Source organism: Polypterus senegalus, chromosome 1 (assembly GCF_016835505.1).
Source record: "Polypterus senegalus isolate Bchr_013 chromosome 1, ASM1683550v1, whole genome shotgun sequence".
In the NCBI taxonomy this organism is placed as follows: Eukaryota; Metazoa; Chordata; class Cladistia; order Polypteriformes; family Polypteridae; genus Polypterus; species Polypterus senegalus.
This window is the reverse complement of record NC_053154.1, coordinates 194,807,006-194,812,629: the sequence shown is the minus strand read 5'-3', so window position 1 is coordinate 194,812,629 and position 5,624 is coordinate 194,807,006.

The window sequence follows — 5,624 nt, the reverse complement described above, 5'->3', positions numbered from 1 at the left end:
TGATTTTCTCTTTTGTGCTGCTGCTCTGCATTCCTTTACTGTAATATTACAAAACTTATACAGTATTAACAGCTTCAAAGACCTAGGTTTGATTCTGCATCTGGTCACCATTCTCTGCAAATTATTCTCTTCAATTTCCTACCACATCTCAAAAATGTGCTGGTTAGGCCCACTGAAGAGTTTACATTAAGGTGGCATGAGTGAATGTTGTTGGCAGTGTGTGTAAGAACAACCTTGTCCCAGACTGACTCTTTCTATGCTGCCAGGATAAGCATCTGCCACCCATCCATAGTGGAATAAGCAAGTTTAGAATAAGTACGGCATACTCAGTTCCTGGTTGGCCACTCTAGCTCCAGGTTTTCTTTCAAGCCAGCTTATTTAGTAGTCAGTTACGTCTACTAATAGAATTTACTTCCTTGACTTTGACTTGCTAATTTAAGATTGTGAAACCTGAGTTTATCTCATGTGCTTAACAAGAAAGCTGTCTAATAGTCTTATTTGCTGCTGGAAGCACACGTGATATTCTTGTGCTGTGCTAATATAGCTAAAAACATAGAGACATGGGACTGGCCAAATCAGCCCTTACACAGGCACCATGTTTGAGAGGTCACTTTGAATCGCTATCTCGCAGTACAGCTTGGTGAGTACACCTGAATTCAAGCGGACTTTTCTTTTCCTTGTGGAGTCACTAAATTTATTGTGTATGCGTATATAACAAGGCTCATGACGCAGACCATGAAACCATGAGTGCTTCTGGGACCGTGCCACTTTTAGTCTTAAATGAGTGATTATCCAGAAATCCAAGCAAAAGTGAATTGGTTTCCCTTTGTAAAAACAATTGTGAAACTGTGCCATTAATCAACAAGTTAAATTTTACAGACAATATAACTACAATTCCCATCAGGCAGCAGTGAGTTTCTCATAAAGTCTGAATGGAAGGGTGCAGGCACCAGGTGACCATGGTTTCCCACTCTTTTAGGTAGCTCAATATCCTTAAAATGATCACTTGTTCTTGTCACACAAGTTGGAATTGTTGTCCGACTTTGGCAGGTTTGGAACTTTTAAGTGGTACCATTGCACTGGTTTTAAATGGGATTATGAAATGCCCCATCATACTGTCTAATCTCCAGGCTAATGCAGCTTGTCAGCGACATTATGCACTTTTTGCTAAATGTCGTTGATACGCATGATAAGAAAAGCAAAAAAAAATGCGCTATAGCCAAGCCACGATGAAACAGAATGAAGTATGATTTTTTTTCCAATTAACACATCCTGAGCTAAAAATTCCTCTGTCCTGTATTGGTAGAGCAGCTAATTACACAATTTGCAATCCATAAGCACCTCTCCATCCTGCACAAGTGATGGTATCGTACATTGGTGATGTTTTGAAATGTCAATGAGAACTTTGAATACATCCAACAGCCCTTCTTCGATATTAACTGTTTTTTTTCTTCTGAAGCAGCTCAATACGTATTAGTAACTGTAACTTGGTTAAGGAAAAGAAATATGCCGTTTAGGTTTTGTAATCTTAAAAATCAAATCAATTACCATATATGCTCATGTATAAGTCTGGTCTTGAAACTCGAAAAATCGATCATAAAATCAGACCCCAACTTATATGCCTGTTCAAAAGTGCAACACTTAATTTTTTTTTTTTTTACACATTTTCTAGCCTCCTCCAATCTCACATCAGTTTCTCAGACACATTGAATTTTGTTGCAGCAGCCAGTTACCAATTTCTTTCACTACAAAGTTTAATTTAAAACCAGTTTCATATTTTCTTCTGATTTAACGCTTCATTGTAGATAAGGGATGCTCTTACAATCAAGCTGTATGAGGGTGTGAGATACAAAAAACACAAATCAGTGCAACCGTTGCTTTGGAATAGTTTGGGTATTACTGTGTGGTCACGTAATACAAAAGAGAGACAGAGAGAGAGAGAGAGAGGGAGGTTAGGAGCATCCACTTATACAGCGCAATGCTGCATCTACATAGAAAAAAAAGGCAGTGTGCTCCGTGGTTACTCTCTGAGGTGGGTGTTAGCAAATCATAATCTCTTGGACCAATAGTGTGAGTTTTCTGCATTCAACTTATATGACCGACATTATAAAATATCAGAAATTATACAGTAAAATCAAGTCCCGACTTATCCTCGAGTATAAACGGTAAATCATAGCAGTAAAATCTGTACCTTTAGCAGCAGTAATTGACTACTAATTTGAACAATGGATGTAAAGAAAGACTGTACCAATTGTGGCCCTTTAGTAAGCATGTTTAACGCTGCATTCAACTTGGAATTCCTACTCGGAAACTCCGTCTTGGTCTCTCAAGTCCGAGTTCATCCAACTTCAGAATGTGAGGTCAGTTCAAAATGACAGTGTACACTACAATGAAAAAATACAGTAACAATTTATGGGTTAGAATTTACTTGAAATTAATTGCCTCAGTACATAATATTGAATATTGAGAAGGTAAATGTTAATATCAGAATGAACAGTAATGGACTTACCGACGTTAATTTCATATGCTGAGCTCAATGGTTGTTTTATGCAGTTTTTTTAATTGCAGCTTTGAAGCAGGCATATGTATTATGGCAAAGAGCATAAAACTCTGTTTAAAAAATTTCAACACACTTTTTGCACCTTTATAGCTCACCGGTTTCTTCTTCGATCTGGACTACAGAACTATCAGTGTAAGGTTTGCTGCTGAAACAACAACTTTCGCAGTGGCGTCCATGTTTACTTACACACTTGGGAAGCACGAATGGGCAGAGGTTGCAAATGATGCAATTACAACTTCCGAGCACTGTGTATGATGAATGCCGAAGCCTTATTTAGCAAGTGAATGAATGGATAAATAACCAACCACAATTGGTAGTATTTTTTTTTTTAAATGTACATACTGTTTCTGATACACAAGCCAGTATCAGAGTTTTTTTCACCTCGTGGACTTACTTTATTGAATGTAACTTCATTCTATACCACTCCATAATGCTTCACTTTGACATAGAGTGGTGTAAAGCAGAAAATGCATATTTAACAAACAATGTACGATATAAGTGAACTCAGCAATTACAACCTCACATAATAGAAACATGACACCAATCGCAGCCCCAAGTACTTTGTTTTTGTCTAAGATGAAGCATGGAGACTGCACAAATGGCAACTTAGGTACCAAGCAAGGAAGTCACTAAATAAAGAAGAAAGCTCAGCTCACCAGATTCTTTGTTAATCTTGACAAAGTACATGTAGTGATGCTGAGCCTTAGACATAAGTCCCAATGATCTTGTTTTATAAAAAGCTGACCTTCTTCCTCTCTCAAGTGGCTATACAGTTATATACTGAATAATGGATTATATGTCAATCAACAAAAGAGAATGAAATCTCTTCACACTGTTATAGTGACCATGAACCATCCAGCAGCACGAGTCATATTTACACCAGGTATTTTTATCAGACCCCAAAGGATTGTAGTAGCCGTCATTTTATATACTTTATTTACTCAGAATAACTAAAGAGAAGGAGAAGAGGCAGACAAAAGCAAGGTGAAACCGAAACAATATTTGTATATTTTTTACAGTATATTACTAGATGCATTTCAAAACGGTGTACACAGTTTGCATTCTCAATCGGTCACTTAAAAACACTAGTAGACTGTATAACCTGCTACTAATGTGTTGCGTTCAGAAATGTTGGTAACTGCAGCCCAGTTAGTCTGTCTTCATTTAAAATAATTAATGAAAAAGTACAGGAACCGTGTAACATCCCTGATCTTTAGGGCTGTGTTTCCATGTGGCTCAGAAGGCGACACGGATAGACTGTGTGATATTACTTTTAATTGCCCCTGCTACTTTCATTGTTTTAGTCAATTCATTATTGTTCGTCTTTACTATAGAAAGATCCAGACAAATCAGTTCATTTTAGGATGTAATGGATCCAGACCTTGAATTTCAACTTGGATAACGGTTTCAAAAAAATATGCAGTACAATAAATGGATGTAAGTCAAAGATCTTTGAGGGATCACCAGCCCACAAGTTGTCCACGTAGAGGTAGACAGCAACAGTGACTGCAACTAGAAAGGAAAGGCTTTTCTGATGTTGAATGCATCCAGAAAATCAAACTGCAGAAGAAAATGAATATCAAAAGCCAGGAAGCTGAATATCATTAGGTTTGGATCAATAAATGAAAGGGGAGTACCAAACAGGGCAGACCTCTGCTCTTATAAGGCAGCCCCAGAGGGACGACTAAAGCAGTATTCCCCTTCAAGCTGTGGCCTAATAATAAGTGAAGAAGGTGAACCTGGAAGTGTGTCTAACAGTCCCCAGTACTGTGACTCTGCTTTTCTAGTGAACAACACCTTAGAGGGCTGTGGCTTCTTTACAGCAGCTGGGTTCAGTACAGTTGGATGTTCTGCCACAAGTCATCTTTTGTGCTTGCACCTGTGTCTTCTTCTTCTTTCGGCTGTTCCCGTTAGGGGTTGCCACAGCAGATCATCTTTTTTCATATCTTTCTGTCCTCTGCATCTTGTTCTGTTACATCCATCACCTGCATGTCCTCTCTCACCACATCCATAAACCTTCGCTTAAGCCTTCCTCTTCCCTGGCAGCTCTGTCCTTAGCATCCTTCCCCCAATATATCCAGAATCTCTTTTCTGCTCATGTCCAAACCAATGCAATCTTGCCTCTCCGATTTTGTCCCCCAACCGTCCAACTTGAACTGACCCTTTAATGTACTCATTTCTAATCCTATCCATCCTTGTCACACCTAGTGTAAATCTTAGCATCTTTAACTCTGCTACCTCCAGCTCTGTCTCTTACTTTTTGGTCAGTGCCACCGTCTCCAATCCATATAACATAGCTGGTCTCACTACCCTCCTGTAGACCTTCCCTTTCACTCTTGCTGATACCCATCTGTCACAAATTACTCCTGACAGTCTTCTCCAGCTTTTCCACCCTGCCTGCACTCACTTTTTCACTTTTCTTCCACAGTCCCCGTTACTTTGTACAGTTAATCCCAAGTATTGAAACTCATCCATCTTCGCCAACTCTACTCCCTGCATCCTCACCATTCCACTGACCTCCCGCTCATTTACACACATGTATTCTGTATTATTCCTACTGACCTTCATTCCTCTCCTCTCTAGAGCATATCTCCACCTCTCCAGGGTCTCCTCAACCTGCTCCCTACTATCACTACAGATCACAATGTCATCAATAAACATCATATTCCACGGGGACTACTTTCTAATCTCATCTGTCAACATGTCCATCACCATTGCAAATAAGAAAGGGCTCAGAGTTGATCCCTGATGTAATCCCACCTCCACATTGAATGCATCCGTCGCTCCTACTGCAGACCTCACCACTGTCACACTTCCCTTGTACATATCCTGTACAACTCTTACATACTTCTCTGCCACTCCCGACCTCCTCATACAATACCACAGCTCCTCTCGAGGCACTATGTCATATGCTTTCTCCAGGTCCACAAAGACACAATGCAACTCCTTCTGGCCTTCTCTAAACTTCTCCATCAACATCCTCAGAGCAAACATTGCATCTGTGGTGCTCTTTCTTGGCATGAAACCATACTGCTGCTCACTAATCACCTTCATCATTCCCATA